Here is an 18,887-nt window from a genome sequence, read left to right as displayed (position 1 = left end):
TTCCCTTCCTTCTCCTAGTGTCTTCCATGCTATTCCTTATGTTCCACAAATAAGTGAAACCATATAATTGACTTTCTCTGCTTGACTTATTTCACTTAGCATAATCTCCTCCAGTCCCATCCATGTTGATGTAAAAGTTGGGCATTCATCTTTTCTGATGGCTGAGTAATATTCCATTGTATATAGGGACCACATCTTCTTTATCCATTCATCTGTTGAAGGGCATCTCGGCTCTTTCCACAGTTTGGCTATTGTGGACATTGATGCAATGAACATTGGGGTGCATATGGCCCTTCTTTTCACTACATCTGTGTCTTTGGGGTGAATACCCAGTAGTGCAATTGCTGGGTCATAGGGTAGCTCTATTTTTAAATTTTTGAGGCACCTCCACACTGTTTTCCAAAGTGGCTGTACCAACTTGCATTCCCACCAACAGTGTAAGAGGGTTCCCCTTTCTCCACAACCTCTCCAACATTTGTTGTTTCTTTCCCTGTCCATTTTTGCCATTCTAACTGGTGTAAGGTGGTATCTCAGTGTGGTTTTGATTTGAATTTCCTTGATGGCTAATGATGATGAACACTTTTTCATGTGTCTGTTAGCCATTTGTATGTCTTCTTCAGAGAAGTGTCTGTTCATCTCTTCTGCCCACTTTTTGACTTGATTATTTGTTTTCTGGGGGTTGAGTTTGAGAAGCTCTTTATAGATCTTGGATACCAGCCCTTTATCTGTAGTGTCATTTGCAAATATCTTCTCCCATTTTGTGGGTTGCCTCTTTGTTTTGTTGACTGTTTCCTTTGCTGTGCAGAAGCTTTTTATCTTGATGAAGTCCCAAAAGTTCATTTTTGCTTTTGTTTCACTAGCTTTTGGAGATGTACCTTGAAAGAAGTTGCTGTGGGTGATGTCAAAGAGGTTATTGCCTATGTTCTCCTCTAGGATTTTGATAGATTCCTGTCTCACATTGAGGTCTTTCATCCACTTTGAGTTTATCTTTGTGAATGGTTAATTTAACCAATTTCTTAATGGACATTCATGATGTTTATAATTGTTCCTATTCCACATAATGCTGTGAGACAATTCTTGTGTCATGTCTCTGCGTTCTTATCCTGTTGTCTTAGTATAAATTCCTGGATCTGCACTTGTGTGCTTCAGAGTATGCAAACTTAAGACTTCAAATACATATCACAGATTGCATTCTAGAAAGGTTGTATTATTTTATAACACCTTCAGTAATGTACAGAGTTTGCCAGATTCCCAGGCCCCTAAATATGGACTGTTATTTAAAAATCTTTGTTTAGCTTTTATATTCAGTCTTCTTTAGAAATACAGTTTAAATGGAGTCTCATTTTATATCATTATTTAGATTTATTTAGATTTTGTATCATTTTAATTTTATCATTTAGATTAATATATATGTATTATATACAAGAGTGTATATATACATATACACATACACAGGAGTAGGTTAATATTTTGACATATGGATAGGGGTGGTCCAAAATCCAGGTACTATGATTTTTGCCTTTCTGTAGTCTTTTTCAGGGAATAAACCATTCTGGATACTTGGGCTTTCTGAATATCTCTGTATATTTCATTATTTCTACTTCATATCCGGAATGTAACCCGGCTTTATCTATGGTGCAGAGGTGTTCCTCGGAGGGTTAATTTTCAGAGTGTCTTGTCAGAGTGCTAACTCGAAGTTCAGTCCCTGTGATGAGGTTAAGCTTTAAACTGTTAGCTACCCTTAGGTATTTGATTGCATAGCATCTTGGCCATTGCAAGCTAGTAAGTAGGTGATACTTCCCTTTGTTTCAGATGTGTAGACAGGTTCAGAGAGGTTATTTAACTTGCTTAAGGTCAGACAGCTCTTAGGTAATGAAAGTGGAGTATGAATATACTTTTGTCTGACATGAGCCCTTTCTCTTTCCATTTTGCCATTGGCTGCCCTGCCCTCTTGATCGGCCCCATTCAGGGCCATTGACTGTCACTCTTCATTGCCCTCCATGTGTCAATAGGTACAACTCTTCTTTCTTCTAACTCACTTCTTCTACTCTAGGTTAATGTGGGAACTTAATCACCAGATTGTGTCAGGAGTGGATAATTAAGTATTGGGGGCTCTGAGGGGGCTGTCCTGACTAGAGAGAATGGACTTTGACATCTGTTTTGGGTGTTCCTGGGACTTTTTCATGCCTTTTTGGCTTTGGATAGGAGTTCCCAGATAAATGAGATCTTAATTGTGTTTTCACTAGTTGGGATCAATGCTCATCTTTTTTTTTTTTTTTTTTAATCATTTATTTATTTTTGAGAGAGAGAGAGTGAGTGGGGGCATGTGGGCAGAGGGAGAGAGAGAATCCTCAAGCAGACTCCCCACTTAGCTCGGAGCTTGATGCAGGGCTCGATCCCAGGACTCTAAGATCATGACCTGAGCCAAAATCAAGACGCTTAACTGACTGAGCCACCCAGGCACCCCTCAGTGCTCATCTTGAGTTTATTTTGGATCTCTTTGGGGCAAAATTCAAGAGAGTTTGTGCTGCACAAACCATGAGCACCTGGCTAGCTGGAGTAATCCATGAGGCACTCAAGGTTTTCCCCAAAGGAATGTACCACTCTGTTTGGATATGTTTTATTGCATTTTTATTTTATTTTATTTTATTATTTTATTTTATTTATTTATTTGACAGACAGTGAGAGAGGAACACAAACAGGGGGGAGTAGGAGCGGGAGAAGCAGACTTCCCGCTGAGCAGGGAGCCCAATGTTGGGCTCGATTCCAGGATCCCAGGACCATGACGTGAGCCAAAGGCAGATACTTAACAACTAAGCCACCCAGGAGCCCCTGTTTTATTGCATTTTTAAACTTTGTGTTTTACTTATGTGGCTGTGAGGTCCTTGAGGGAAGAGCTTCTGCATTTTTTTTCTTTAGATCTCCACCATCCAGATAAGTGCCTGTAACAGAGATACTCAGCCAGTGTTCAATTCATGGGGCAATGTAGCCTTTTTGTAGATTAATGCTGTGTATGGGAAGGGATCCCCTACTTCTTGTGTTTGAGTGTGTTACCTCCTGGCCCAGGCTCCCATCCATAATTACAGAACCAGCTTATGAGAAACTAACTTCTATTCTACAAAATAACTGCTTGTCAGTTAACAGACAATATGCCTAGCCGTGGTGATGTTGGGCACCATGGAAAAGATGCGGAATGCATACAGGGATTGTAGGTGGGCTGAAGACCTAGCCGTGGTGAGTAAGGACAGCAGGAGATTCGTAGCTACTTAGGGTTTAAGATCAGGGACTTCCCAAATCAGATTTCCAATATGGTATTTCTCCCTGAAGTGGCAGGTGGAGCAAGGACTCCTGCCTGCAGGTGGTGGATACATCTGTAGGTCCACTGGGGTCACTGCTATTGCCGTGCACACTGCCCACACCTTAACTGGGGACCCAGTGTCAGGACTTGTTCTTGGAACAGCTTATTCCTACTCTGGCCTCTCTAAGACCCCCTTTCCTCTCAGCTACTCCACCTTCAAGAGACAGGATCTGTACATATTTTTCCAGGGGCTTCACTAAGGAACATTGGTTGTGGTAACTGTAGGTGGTCTGTTCTTATGTCATAGCCTTAAGTGGGGAATTGTCTGTTTAAAGTACGTACCGTCTTCCGTGCCTGTCTTTTGTCTCTCTGTGTCAGGATTTCATAGCCCTCTCTCTAGGATGTTTCAGTAAATATGGCTCATTACACAAATCAGGGCCAGTCCATGAATCCATTTAAGGAGAGCATGCCCTCTGCAATTCAGCTTTGTCATGAAACTTGAGGAATTGAAGGATGGAATTGAACTTAATGATGTGCATAGAGTTGATATTTCAAGTTTATATCTTAATCTGTTTTTATTTACTCTTAGTAGGCTAGATTGCCCATAGAATTTTTATAGAAAAGATGTTGGAAATGTAGCTTCTAACTTTTGTTGATTACCCATAAAATGGTTCCATTACAGAAAACTCTCGTCGTGTTTTTTTTTTTTTTTCCTGTTTATATTTGTTAATACTAAAATGGCTCATCTCTCTCTTTGTAACATAGAACCACATGTAATTTCCTATTGGGGACAACTTTTGATGATATATGCACATCCTTCAAGATAACATTAGATGCATATTAATTAATCTAATGCTAAATTTGACTGTATTAACCCCGATTAAGAGAAAATTAATACCCAAATCTTGTTTTTTTCAGGCAGTAACAGAGAAGAATTTTGAAACAAAGGATTTTCGAGCTTCTCTGGAGAATGGTGTTCTGTTGTGTGAGTAAGTATTTAAAGCAGTTAAAAAATAATTCAAAAGCGAAGATGTGTATGTGTGTTGTGAGTTGTCTTCACTCTTCCCTCCATGGCCACCATAGTCACAGATCTGTTTTCTTGGTAACAAGTGACATTTGATCTCTGCAAATTGACACCCCCACTGTACCAGACAGTAGGAAGGGGTTATCAGTCTCTGCATCTAAAGATAGCATTGGTGAAATATATATTATTTTAAATTAGTAAACAAGAAAGATTCTGTTATTGCTTGATGGGCCAGTAGGGGTGGGTGGTTGAGGAGGAAACCTTATTACATTGCACCAGCTCTCCCTCTGAATATTCTTTTTTTTTTTTTTTTAAGTTATTCATTTATTTATTTATTTTATTTGACAGAAAGAGACATAGCGTGAGAGGGAACACAAGCAGGGGGAGTGGGAGAGGGAGAAGCAGGCTTCCCACTGAGCAGGGAGCCCGATGTGGGGCTCGATCCCAGGACCCTGGGATCATGACCTGAGCAGAAAGCAGACGCTTAACGACTGAGCCACCCAGCGCCCTTCCCTCTGAATGTTCTAACATATGGAATTGCCTGGTTTAGAAGTTAATATAAAACTTTTTTCTTCATCTGTAAGTAGTGATGCTTGTAGAACAAATTTAAGCAGTAGCAAATTTTTCTTTTAAGCTTTAAGTGGAGTCATCACATTGCCACCATCAATTTGAGTCAATGACCCATGGGCCATTCGTTCAATTAATATATTATTAAAAATCACATCCCAGGTTTTTGTTATCATAAGTAAACCAGGCTGGTGGCATGACTGATGGTATGGAGCCTACATTGTGTGTTTAGTCCCACTGTTTTGTCCCCCAGTGGATGCATAGTGCAGTTAGCCAGGTATGTGACCTTTGGGGGTGAAGGGGAGGCATGCCTGTGGGATGTAAAGATGAAGTCCCTGGTGAGGGTGCAGTTGCAGAAGTGAGCAAATAAATTATAAGAATGCCCTTGAGTATGCACGCACATTTTTGAAAGGGCTTAAGTACTCCAATCTAGACACTTATCACATAGGTATTTATGGAATCTGTCCACAAAGTAAACATTGGGAGTATATGTGCTTGTATTTAGATGATTTTGATTATCCTTTTAAAGGAAGGTTGTTTCAGCAAAGATCAGGAGTCAAAGGGCTTAGGTTTGATTCCTTGCCCTATCACTTTTGGACAGTTGAGCAATTAGCATCTGAGCCTTATTTTCTCATCCGTGAAGTGGAGATCAGCATATCTGATCTGCCTATCTCACAGAGTTGCAAAATTCCATAATATGTATATTAAGGTTTATATAAACTATCTTTGCATAAATAAAAGTTGTTGCTAGGAAGATGGCCATGTAGACAATAACCTCTATCTCATTAGCTCTGTTGGTAGATGTTCAAATTTTTTGTCTTAGAGCAATATTATTAAATTGAACCATATGCAGTTGTTGATATTCAACCCTCTGTGACCTTCAGAAATGTCAATTTCATGTGGTTCTGCCTAATACATAGCAGAGCAGGCATCTGAAGAAGGGCCACAAGTAAAGTTTAAGGGGTGTTTCTTGTCCTCTTCTGATGTATATTTAGAAGTGCCATTGCCAAATACGTGTAAACTAATTCTAGTAGACCACGTGGTCAATCTAATTGGTCAATGTTAGGAAATTACTTTATATTAATTTGAAAACTGTAGAATTTAAATGTGTCCTAATGTGTTCAGAAGATGGGGGGAATGATGGTTAGAAAGATGCATGTGATCTGAAAGCTACCTTAGCTATGAGTATGGACTATTTAGAGGTTTGCAATGAAATAACTTCCTCCACAAGTCAGGATAAGCCTTAGGTAGGAAGTGTGCCTATGAAGTATGGAGTTGTTTGTAGACGTGTGAGAGCATATAGCCCAAACAGGTGATCCTTTCAAAGAAGTCACTTTGTGGGTATGTACTGCCAGTGATGAACTATCACTTAAATTATTTTTAGGGTTCCCCTTTTTGGGGCGTTGCCTCCATAACAAGATCATTAAACATACTTGCGTGACAGTTTTTTGTTTGTTTGTTTGTTTGTGTTTTTATTAAAATGCAGTTTATGCACCAGCCTGGTCTCTGAATGATTTGAGGTGATTTGTAAAAACCATACCCAACCTGAGAGGAGGAGCATATTGTTACCAGTGAGGATATTCAGAGTTGATGAAAAACTGTTTTGACCACAAGCTGTACTGTTAAATACTTAAGTTCACAGCAAACATTTGGATGCATGTTTTATATTGGTTTAAAAAAAGTCACTTTAACTGACAACTTCCAAAAGCTCATTCTTAGATTGTTTCCTAGCTGGAATAATACCAATCGGGGGTTTTGTGCGTTACCAGATTAAGTCTAGTCAATATGTTTGGTACCCAGTATTCTTTAAATGAATGTTTTCCAAAAGTAGCGTAAGTAAGTATTAAGCTATGGTAATCAGCAGTTGTAGTTTACTGAGGGGCATCAAAGCCCTGCGTGATGTTTGTATTAAAAAAAAAAAATCATTCTCTTAATTGAAAATCGCATTATGTATGGCCACTGGTTAATGAAGCATACTAATCTAAAAGGTGTAATGTTGGGGTGGGTGAAAGCCTAGGTAACACTGTTCTGTATAAATCTGTAGTGAAGAGAGCCTAGCTGGTTGGCCTGTGAAATGATTAAGAGGCTTCACTGCTGGGTAAACCTGGACCTGAGTTCTAATGCCTACCCGGAAAGCACAATCTGCCGTTCAGAGTCTGGTATTAAAAGTCCTGACTCTTAAATTTATGGTAAATATAGTAAGCGGTCTGTCTTTGAGAATATTTTACCCAAAAGAGATCTCAAGTTTTAGCTGAAATATGATTAGGATATTTTAAAACTCTGAATTCATTTTCTTACAGGAAAAGGCTGACTTCTGCTTGGTTCACGGCCAGGAAAATGGATTCTTGTGAAATACGGGGTCTGCTTGTTGCCTATTAACAGTCTCTAGGCATCCTGGTTCATTAACATCATTAAAGAGCTTTCTTATTATTTTATCTAATTTCAGCAGTCTTTTATCCGTCAGTCATAGTTTATCCTTTTTGAGCTGGCATTCTGAAATATCAAAGTCAAGAGTTAGAGGAAGTGAGCTTATTATAGCTTCCACCCAACTGGCAGTTTTCTGACATTTCAGATAGTCTAAATTGGGTATAAAACTCTGCACTGAGGTTTTAGACAAGATACATACCTGCATAATGAGGATAATGTACCTTTATTGTCTTTTAATCTGATTGACTATTGAAGTTAGTATCTTCTGTTAATCATTTTAGTATCATTTAATTTGATTGACTGAGATCTCATTGAGTTGAAGGCTAAAGAATACTCCGCTGGTTAAAGTCTGTTACAGTTAAATCTTTTACTGTATATCTTAGACAGGTAATCTTTCTTGGCTTTCCTAAACAGTGAGATGGGAACAAAATCTAATTTGGGTTTTTTTTTCAATTAGTAAAAGGATTGACAAAGTAAGATGACTTCAGTTCCTTGTTAATTATTGACAGTATTTGTTAATCAGTCCCCTATCTGCAGTGTTTATTAGTGTTCACCAGGACCTTACTATATATTTTTAAAAATATGAGATTTGCCACTACCTAAATATCCAAACCTCTCTCGCTCTGTGGTTCTAGCTGAATTATTTCTCTTCTCTAAACATATTTAGTTGAGGCATATCTAGCTAGTGATAGGAGTTAGTAATTTCACACTCATCTTATGATAGCAATCTTAGAAATGCTAAAATGAAAACATTCTTTATTTACCTTATGAAGTAAGAAGATACATTTGAAGATAAATTTATTGGGTGTGTCTCTGGTTAGTCAGTCTATACTTACCATCCCTGGAGTATTGCCAGTCCTTGCTTATCCCATGTCAGCCAGCCATGCCGCAGAAGTTTACATGTGAGCCGTATCTCAGAAGTGTGTCTTTTTGAACTTGGCTCAAATTATTGAGAAAACTCTTCTCACACTGTTACGAGGCCTTCTTTTCGTTGGCTCACAGCTTGGAAAAAGTGAATCAAGATGTTCACCTATTTGGTTTGAAAAATCCTATTTTAATTTATTATGCCATGTGACCACTACACTGTCTACATAAACAAAACATGATGTTTTGTTAAAGATGCATTCAATAGAAGGAGAAAAATTATTTTTAAAAATTCCTGTTAATTTTCTATGGGATTCTTGGGTGATTGTTTAAAGCATAAGACAAAGAACTTTGTCACTTCTCATTCATGCAAGAGAGCTCTGTTTTTTGTAATAGTTGGAGACTTTCACACATTGAATGGCAGTGATACCAGTGGGCCCTTGGGCTTCTTTGCCATGTTCCATGTGAAGCCCAGAGGGCCTTCTTTAATGAAGACATTTTTTTCTTAGCGTTCTTTCTGGTTTAGAATTTCCTGAGGAGACAAACTGAGGGTTGCTGGAGTGGTGGGGGGTGGGAGGGATGGGGTGGCTGGGTGATAGACACTGGGGAGACTATGTGCTATGGTGAGTGCTGTAAATTGTGTAAGACTGTTGAATCACAGACCTGTAGCTCTGAAACAAATAATACATTATATGTTAAAAAAAAAGATAGTAGGAAGGGAAAAATGAAGGGGGGGAAACAGAGGGGGAGACGAACCATGAGAGACTATGGACTCTGAGAAACAAACTGAGGGTTCTAGAGGGGAGGGGGGTAGGGGGATGCGTTAGCCTGGTGATGGGTATTAAAGAGGGCATGTATGGAATGGAGCACTGGGTGTTATACGCAACCAATGAATCATGGAACACTATATCAAAAACTAATGATGTAATGTATGGTGATTAACATAACATAAAAAAAAAAGAATTTCCTGAGGAGGACACTTGTTTCCATACATCTCTCTAGCATGCCAACACTATCCATTGATCCTCATCCGTATTATGGCCAAGTAATAAAAATGATTTTTCTGGGGCGCCTGGGTGGCTCAGTCGGTTGAACGTCTGACTGTAGGTCTTGGCTCAGGTCATGATCTCAGGGTCCTGAAATAGAGCCCTGCAACAGACTCCGCGCTCAGCAGAGTCTGCCTGGGATTCTCCCCCTTCCCGCTGCCCTTCCCCTTGCTTGTATGCACATGCTCGCACTCTCTTTCCCTCTCTGAAATAAATAAATAAATAAATAAATAAATAAGTAAAATCTTAAAAAAAAGATTTTTCTTCACTTAAAGTATTATAAGCTTTGAAGTTTCCATATTATTTGATAACCCTCTAGTAGTCAAAGGAAGATGCAAGTGTTCAGGTTCATAAAGACAATTTTACAATTTTAAACTGCTTTCTCTTTATGTTAGCATTTTGTGGTTGCCAGTCTATATGTTCTGTTTTTAAGATGCGTAGTCAATTTTTTTCTGTAATTTGATATCTACATATAACAAAACATCATTTAAAAAATAGTTGAAGTTGAAACCTAGCTTTGTAAACATCAATTTAGAAGTTCCCTTCTGTGACAGTAGTCACATTGTACAGACTCATTGCAAATTTTGCAGGTATTTTGTATTGTGGCTTCAGTCCTGTTTCATAAACCTGTGTGTACCATCTATAAGGCTTTCCTGCCCTAAATATAAATTACTAAGAGGAGAACAGACAGCATTTCAGTGATAGGACCTCTGAGACAGAAATGAGAATGATGGTCTACCAAAAATACAAGGAAGTAATGTGTATGCTAGATGTATGAGATACGAGAATTTTATTAACGTTGATCAGCAAGAAGTTATTATTGAAGTCAGTTTTCATGTAATAAAGGGGTTCAGGTAGGCACATGGAAAACAATGTGTTGGCTGTGAAATAATGCAAGTATGGTAATTCTGGTCAGTGTATTGAGAAGTAAGCTAAATAAATGAATATTGTAAAAAGAACAAATATATAATGGTATCACATCAGTTAAAAGTAGAGCAATTGCCTTATATGAGAGACTTAATCTCTAGAATTTTTTATGTATTAACAATCACCAGTCAGAAAATTAGATCAGATCCAAGGGGTTAAAAGTAATAGTGACAAGGTTTAAAATACTGTTATCTTTAGAGAAATGTGTGAGACTGTTATCTTGGATGTCGAAAATGTTATGGTAAGCTGTAAGATTTAAGAGATGAGATGATAAGCTATATTTCTACATAGGGTAATAGATGTCAATTAATTTATAATTTTAATCCAATACTCATGTTAAATCTAGTCAGGCTTGTCTTTAAAAGTATTATTTTAACATTCACATGGAAGAATAAGCAGGTTAGAATAGGAAAAATTCTAAAAATAAAAATTTCTGTGAAATGAGCTTGTCTGTCCCAACATTAGAACATGTGAAAAACATGACAAAGCACAGTAATTAAAAATTATGGATTGCTTTATAAATGTGCATATTAATATAGGAACAAGGTCCAAAATACATTCTTACATGTAGGAATTTGTGATAAAGGAGATATGAAAACATGCAGAAGAGATAAATCAGTTCATTGTACTGGGATAAATAATTGGCAAGGAATGAATTTATAAGCCCACCAATAGCCTAGGTTAAGATAATAGAAAGCTAAAAAATAAAATTGAAGAGTTAAAATCTTTGGAGGCAGTTTAAAATTCTAAGCTTTGAAGGAGAAGGAAAAAAAATAGATTAAATATATAAATAGATATTCTGACAACATTCTGAGAAAAATACATTAAGCAAAATGACTTAAACATTATCTAGATTTCAAATAAACTGGTGAGATAGATACACACTTGAAAACCTCAGTAGACAAATGAGCAAAGGATGTGACCAAATACTTCACAAATAAAGAACTACTACTGGAAATAAGCAGTAAAATCTTCACCTTCATTAGTAAGAAAGAATTATGCGAAAACCAGATACTCTCTTTTAATTGAAGGTGGTAAATAATTTGAAATGTTACCAAATGATGGCATATTATGGCAAAATGGTATATACTCAAAATGACCAATTGAATATAAGCTGGTACAGCTCTGAAAAACAATGTGACAATACCTATCATGTACTTGTATGCTAGTTTTTAATTAATATAAACATATATTAACTTACCATAAAAAATTACAGGACTGGGCGCCTGGGTGGCTCAGTTGGTTAAGCGACTGCCTTCGGCTCAGGTCATGATCCTGGAGTCCCGGGATCGAGTCCCGCATCGGGCTCCCTGCTCGGCAGGGAGTCTGCTTCTCCCTCTGACCCTCCCCCCTCTCATGCTCTCTCTCTCTCTCAAATAAATAAATAAAATCTTTAAAAAAAAAATTACAGGACTTTTCCCAATAATCTTCCCTTTCGGGAATTAAAAAAAAATAAGATTACAAAATGGGGGAAATATGTATAAAGCTTCTTCCTAGTGGAAAATATCAAAAACAACTTAAATATCTATAGTGTGATAGACAAAATCGGTGAGATCTTGTACATCCCTGAAGAGTGGTGGTTAGAAAGGCAGGGCCTCTCTGTGGAAGATCATGCAGTGAGTGCGGTGCGCAGGCGCAGACGGACCGCACTGCGGGTCTAGCCTGCGCGGTTGAGGTGGGCACATGAATACTACCTGCTGGCCCAAAAGTAAATTGATTTCGCATTGCCAAGTTCCTTTCCAGACAAGTATCAAGAGCCTGACACTGTTGATTTTATTTCTAGAAATAGAATATAGGAAACTGTAAGGGATGAAGGTATGCGTACAGACCTGCATCGGAAGCATTTTCACAGTGGCGAAAATTGGAGTGGACCCAAGTCCGCATAAGAGAATAACGTATCACTCTCATTTGCATCAAGGGGTGGAGAAGAATTTAGAGATGTCACTTAGTAGTAAACAGCAGAACCAGGGCTGGAGCTCATAGTCCCCCTGCTAGATGCATTTCGCTATTGATGTGGTATTCGGAAATGTCTTGAGGAGTCCGTTTTCAGACCTCTCAAGCTTTGCTCAACTCACTTCAGGATGCTTCGGTCCTAACAGGGAGGCTAAATAAGAGAGTCCTATCATAATAAAACTATAATCGTCAGGTGTATTGATACTGACTTGTTGCTCTTGCACACTTTCTCATCTTAGCACTTATTGTTAACTATTTGTATTCCAACTCAGCACTGTTCAAAATTACCACAGGAATTTTAGAAATTAAACATATTAATTTTACTACCAGTCTTTGAAAGTATTAAGGTGACCATAAATTTTTATATTGAATGCTTTTAAACTTTAATTTTTTTTTTTTTTTTTTTTTTAGAGAAGGGGGGAAGGGCTGAGGGAGAGGGAGAGAGAGAATCTTAAGCAGGCTCCACACCCAGCATGGAGCCAGATGCGGCTCAATCTTACAATCCTGAGATCACGACCTGAGCCAAAATCAAGAGTTGGATGCTTAACTGAGCCACCCACGTGCCCCAAACTTTAAAATTTTAGATTATATATGCTTCTTATTTTACCCAAGGAAATGTGATCACTAACTACTCAGAGTGGTTTTTATTATAGAGATATTATAGCTTATGCATTTAAATGGAGGTAATTAATGAAAAGTCTTAGTAAAGAATTTGCTTAAGGTAACTTGTCTAAATTAATATATCTGATAGAGAGTTTATTCTCTTGGTCAACCTTTGACAAGAGAAACAACATCAAGGTTTGACTTGTCTGGCAACAGAAAACCTAACAGAGGGGAGGTGTCCTTTTTGGGGAAAGCTAAAAACCATTTCTCACATTTGAGTGAAATGAAAAGGTAACATTTTTCTAATTTTATTTCTATAAAGAAGATAGAAGTTTTGAATCACAGAAGAATTTCTGTATTAAAAGTTAGATAGCGGGTTTTTGCAAATATTTTTAAAGCACCTACGCAATACCAGGTACACCGCTAAGTGTTAAGGAGATATTTGAAAGGAGAGAATTTCCTTGTACTTAGCAGTTTCACTGTCTGATTAGTGCAGTGCTCTGTCTTTAGTAAGCATTCAAATATTTGTGGGCAGAGTTGCATCGAGAAGAAAACTAGGCAAATGAAGATGTGCTAAATAACAGATAAAAAAATCATTGTTCTTTAATTTGTAAGGAAATATATAATGTCTTCATTACATCTTTTAAAATGTAGTTACCAAGGGGTGCCTGGGTGGCTCAGTCATTAAGCATCTGCCTTTGGCTCAGGTCATGATCCCAGGGTCCTGGGATCGAGCCCCGCATCGGGCTCCCTGCTTGGTGGGCAGCCTGCTTCTCCCTCTCCCACTCCCCCTGCTTGTGTTCCCTCTCTCGTAGTCTGTCAAATAAATAAATAAAATCTTTAAAAAAATTTTTAAAATGTAGTTACTAATAAGAAAATTTGACTAATGTGGGGATATATATTTAGAAAATGTAGTCAGCAGAAAGATAATAGAAATATGCATGTGTGACTGACTGACCAAATAATTCATAGGTTAGAAAGTTCACTCTCAATATGCTCTTTGAGGTCAGTGTCTCTAGGACATTTGGAAAAAATCTTCGGAAATAGGAAATTGAAAGGTGTCCCTGCTGAAGAGCTTTCTGATAAAGGGGAGACGAGGCTTGGCATTTGGAGCTAGTTTCTGGAGACTAAGAGAGCACCAAATTCTAGTTCTCATTGAAACCATTTATAACTGATCTAGATGTTACACTGAACTTTATGTACAGTTTTCTTGGAGTGTCACCTCTGAGTTATATTTAAAGTCAGGACACATACACTGGTGACAAGGTTTCAGAACAGAGGCAGCCTTCGAGCATCTGTTATGTAACTCAGCTCCCGTTGGAGGAAGTGGGCAGGGTGTTTTGGAGAGAATAAGAAAAGGAAGCAGGCAACAATGCAGGGATGAGCTGAAGGAGAGGGGTTGCAGGCTTTTGCCAGTGTGGTCTACCACCGGAGATAGCGAATGACTAGGTGTTTTCTCTTCTGGTTTTAATCTTACCAAAAGAGCAAACCTCTGATGTGCTAGCAAAGCACATAACTAGGTTTATGCCATGGCCTGAGGGAAGGCTTGGGGGAGTTGAGGTATAATTATACTTAGGATTAGAGGAATGGTGGGCTTGTAGGCAGATAAAATGGTACCTTGACTGCCTCTACTTCCTTGTGTACAGAGGCAACTGGAAGGTTATCATGTTATATGATTCTTAAATAGAGCCAGTGACCTCAAGTGAGTGTTGCCTTTACAAATTCCACATGTGTAATTGAAGAACCCTTATTATGCAAAGAAGTTCTATTTATAAAAGATAGTAGTATCTCCCTTGTGTGGCACTTGTATTTTATTTGGTATAAGACTATGCCCCTACTTTTTTAATATATCCTTAAATTTCACAGAAGTTTCAATTTTATGGAATCTAATTTGAAATTATGAAATGTAGGGTATTTTCCTCCCTAGAAGAAATACCCTAAAAGGTTTTCCTTTAATTGTATGTGAAAATCATTATTTGTGATTCCTAATTTGATTGGATGTTCAGTAGTTGCCAAAACCATATGTGCATTTTCTCCATGCTCTAGTGCTTAGAACTGGTACCATTTTAACATTTGACAAAGTAAAACAGCGTTTTCCTCTAGTGCACAACTTTTACAGGGTAGTTTGTGTGTTAGGCAGAGTGTTGTTTTTGCCTTGTGGTTATTTCTGTGTTTGTACACGTACCAGGAGGCTCTGGAGGAGAAAAGGAAGCCAGTCCACAGTGTGTATGTTGCTTCTATGTAACTAACAGCTGTAGAAACCTCTGATGAGGGAGGAAGCAACTCATTTTTGGGAGACATCATTTATCTGTGCTGGTTCCTTTACTTCTTTCAATCTCTTCCTTCTGCTGCCTCGATTGAGTGTAGGCTGTGTTATTATCCATTCCAGAAAGTGTTTTTAAAAAATGCTCTTGGTATTGCTAACACTGTAATATAAAAAGGGTAAGTGAAGTTAAACAGGTAAATTGAATGATCTGGCCAAAGTCATCAGTGACTCAAATGGGCGGGGGAGGGATTTATGACACTCTTACTCCAATAAAGACAACCGATGCCAGACTTTCCTGACATTTGATAATTTGGCCCAACTCTTTTTAGTTTCTAATTTTTATGTCACTGAAAGATTACATTTTTTTTTAAGATTTTATTTATTTATTTGAGAGAGTGAGAGCGAGAGAAAGGGAGGGAGGGAGAGTGAGCGAGCACGTGCGCACATGCTTGAGCAGGGTGGATGGGCAGAGGGAAAGGGAGAAGCAGGCTTCCCACTGAGCAGGGCGCCTTTCTGGGATCCTGACTTGAGCCAAAGGCAGACACTTAACCTGCTTAACTGACTGAGCCACCCAGGCATCCTGAAAGATTACATTTTAAGATCCAAGTTACCGTAGGAAAGTCACTGCGAAGCTAGTGGTCAACAACTCTATGAATTTCTTGATTTATACTATGCCAGAATAATGTTGCTATTAAGTAATGTTCCAGTTATTAGTGCTTGTATACATTGCATACCTGGTAAATAGGGAACAACTAGAAGAACTAATTTGGAACTGTCATTTCTTAGAAGCCTGCTCAAATTTTTTTCTAGCTTCTCGGCGAGCCATTAAAGAAAAATAATTCAGCTATGAAGGGAGAAAGCCTTCCTTCCTACCTGGCTTTCAGTGCACAAACAAGAAATTAGGAATCAGAGGGTAACAGTCCTAGGAAATGCTTAATTGAGGGGGCAATTTTATTTATATTAAGTTGTCTGAAGATCTTTGTGTGAAGAAACTATGAAAACAGAAAAAACATCTTTTGTTCACCAGACTAAATCTTCGTAAGCCATCATTGTGTAATTTTGAATCCTGCTGAACAACATTCTGAAGGCTATTAAATTGAGACTTTTGTCTTCTTTATTTTTAGCACATTCAAGTGCATATATAAATCTCTGGAATGTTGAAGGAGTGACATTCCACAAGTGTCAGATTTTTTTTTTTTTTTCTGTTGCCCATTGTGAAGGGGAGACCAGTAAATTAAGAATGTTTGATTCTTTCTCCTATATTTGCTTTCTTTTTGGAGCTCTGTTTACAGAATAAAGAATTGCTTTTTGTAGCTAGATTATTGAATAGGAAAATCATGTTTTAAATTACTGTTTTCTGACAGTGACTAATGATTAATTAACCAAGCTAGCATTAGTAGAAAAGCATTACTATAGTATTAAATGTCTCCAAGGCTTAGACTGTATCATTGAACAGCAACAAAAAACATAGAGTTCACAATAACTAGATTTAGAACCAAGAATTGTACTCTAAGTTACAGCCTTCAAAGGTGGCTTCTTTCCTCGTGTTCTGGAATGTAGAGACTTATGGATATCTTTGCAGATTCTGTCATAGCAACTTTAATGTGTTCAGTATTAGATTCTGAAGTAACTGTTAGTCCATTTTGGGGAGTTCTGGTACATTTAATTTTTATCTAGTCATTCTGTTATGGTAACAAAGCAATCACTCACATATTTTAATGAGTTACCAGTAAGAACTAGCTGGCCATTAGGATGAGTTCCACTGCACCCTTTAAATCTGGCAAAATACAGTTGTATTTTGTACCCATGGATAGATCTAGGGAATATTATGCTAAGTGAAATAAGTCAGACAGAGAAAGACAAATACTGTATGATTTCATTTACATGTAGAAGCTAAAACACAAAACAAACAGAAATAGACTCATAAATACAGAGAACAAACTGATAGTTGCCAGAGGGGCGGGGGTAGGGAGAATGGGTGAAGTGGGATTAAGAGGTATACACTCTGATAATAAAATAAATAAGTATGGAGATATAAAGGGAATATAGGGAATATAGACATATATATTATAGAGTTATAGGGAATATAGTCAATAATATAATTACTTTGTATGATGACAGATGGTAACTAGACTTATAATAGTGATCATTTCATAATGTATATAAATGTCTAACCACTATGTTGTACACCTGAAACTAATATATTATGTGTCAGTAAACAAATCTGGAAAAATAATGTGGTTTGAAATTACCTTTTAAAATAAAAAACAGTTTGAGGAAAAAAATTAATAAAAATGATTAATAGAAAAAATTATTCTTAGGTCCAAGAGAACTAGATTATTGTAACGAAAGAGATTCTTAAACTGGCTCTTGGAACAGAATCAAATACTACCTTTAACAAATGTGGAACTATTTTTAGGGACATGGCTTTGAGTATAGCAGTGTGTCTATATGGTCTGAGAGGACACTCACCATTGTTTGCAGTGAGGTTCTTCTTACTTCGTTTCTTGATTTGTTTTCTTGGTTGTTTGCCTTTTATCGGGCTCTTGGCTCTGAATCACATATGGGGGATGGACTAATGATATACAAGATTTTTGAAAATGTTAAAAAGAATACAAAACTGATACTGGCATTCTTGTAATTGCATATGTTATTTCTTTATTTACTTTCAGTTTGGTTAATAAACTTAAACCTGGCGTCATTAAGAAGATCAATAGATTATCCACACCAATAGCAGGTTTGGTAAGTAAAAAATTATCTTCAAAACTGGATTTGTTTGTTTTCAAAATGTAAAACGATGAGCATAGACTGGTACTCTTATCTGGAATTATCATAGAAATTAGGTTTGGGGTTTCTTGCTCAAGGAAAGTGTTTTTAGTGATGTCCTCCTATATCTTCAGTTTTTTTCTGTTTCCCTTCTGCTGGGAGACTTTTATTTTTTGTTGTTGTTTGTTTTGCTTTTTGTGCCCTCAAAGTTTCTTAGCTTATTTCTTCCACAAATTGTATTTGTTTATGATCACCTTCTTTCTGAAGCTCAGCCCTGCACACTTTGTTTGCCAGTTGACCACAGTTTAGGGAAACTCTAGATGTTCCCCAGTTGTTACTTTTCTGTTGCTTCATGCTATGCACAACCCTCACTTAGCCTGCAGATCTTGGGGTGTATTTGCAACAAGTTTGTTTTATATCATAGATTTCCTACCAGAGTTCTGTGTGATATTGGGTAGGTCACTCTCTTCTGTTGCCTTAGTAATACTGCCTATCAGATGACTATGGGATAAGTCTCTAGATTCTTTCTAGCTTTAAATTTGGATTCTGTGTATGAAAAATACCCCACACTGTCATTATATAGATACTCTAGTGGATCAATAATTGAAAGACCAATAAAAAGGTGGGGCTGTATCTTTAAAAAAAAAGTAATTTATAATTAAGTACAAATGATGGGTTATTTTCAAAATGTTAGCAACCCCTAAGAATCAAGGCTGATGACAGGAGTCAGTTTAAAAAAATTAATTTTGTAAAACACTGAAGTTTAACACAGCGACTACCTGGAATTATATATATATAAACATTAATTATATATAATATTAATTCCTTCTTTCTTACCAAGTTATTTCTATTCCATTTCTATCATGACATGATTTCTGTCATGACATGATATTTTTATTGGTCTCAAATTTGGTTAGGTATAAAAAACTATCAGGTATGCATATATTGTTATATGAAGATATATATATATATGACTGTATAGCAATATACATATATGTATGAATTACTTCTAGTAATATAGCAAGTCAGAAGATACTACTTCAAAAATAAAATTGAAGAAATTTGGTTTTTGATTCTTCCTAGGAAGAAACATTCAGTTTAATAAAAATAAAGCCTTACATGAAAATCATTTTTATGAAATAACTT

The sequence above is a fragment of the Neomonachus schauinslandi genome, chromosome 3 (genome assembly GCF_002201575.2).
Source record: "Neomonachus schauinslandi chromosome 3, ASM220157v2, whole genome shotgun sequence".
NCBI classification, from domain to species: Eukaryota; Metazoa; Chordata; class Mammalia; order Carnivora; family Phocidae; genus Neomonachus; species Neomonachus schauinslandi.
The sequence above is the reverse complement of the archived record's forward strand: the minus strand, read 5'-3'. Positions refer to the sequence as shown.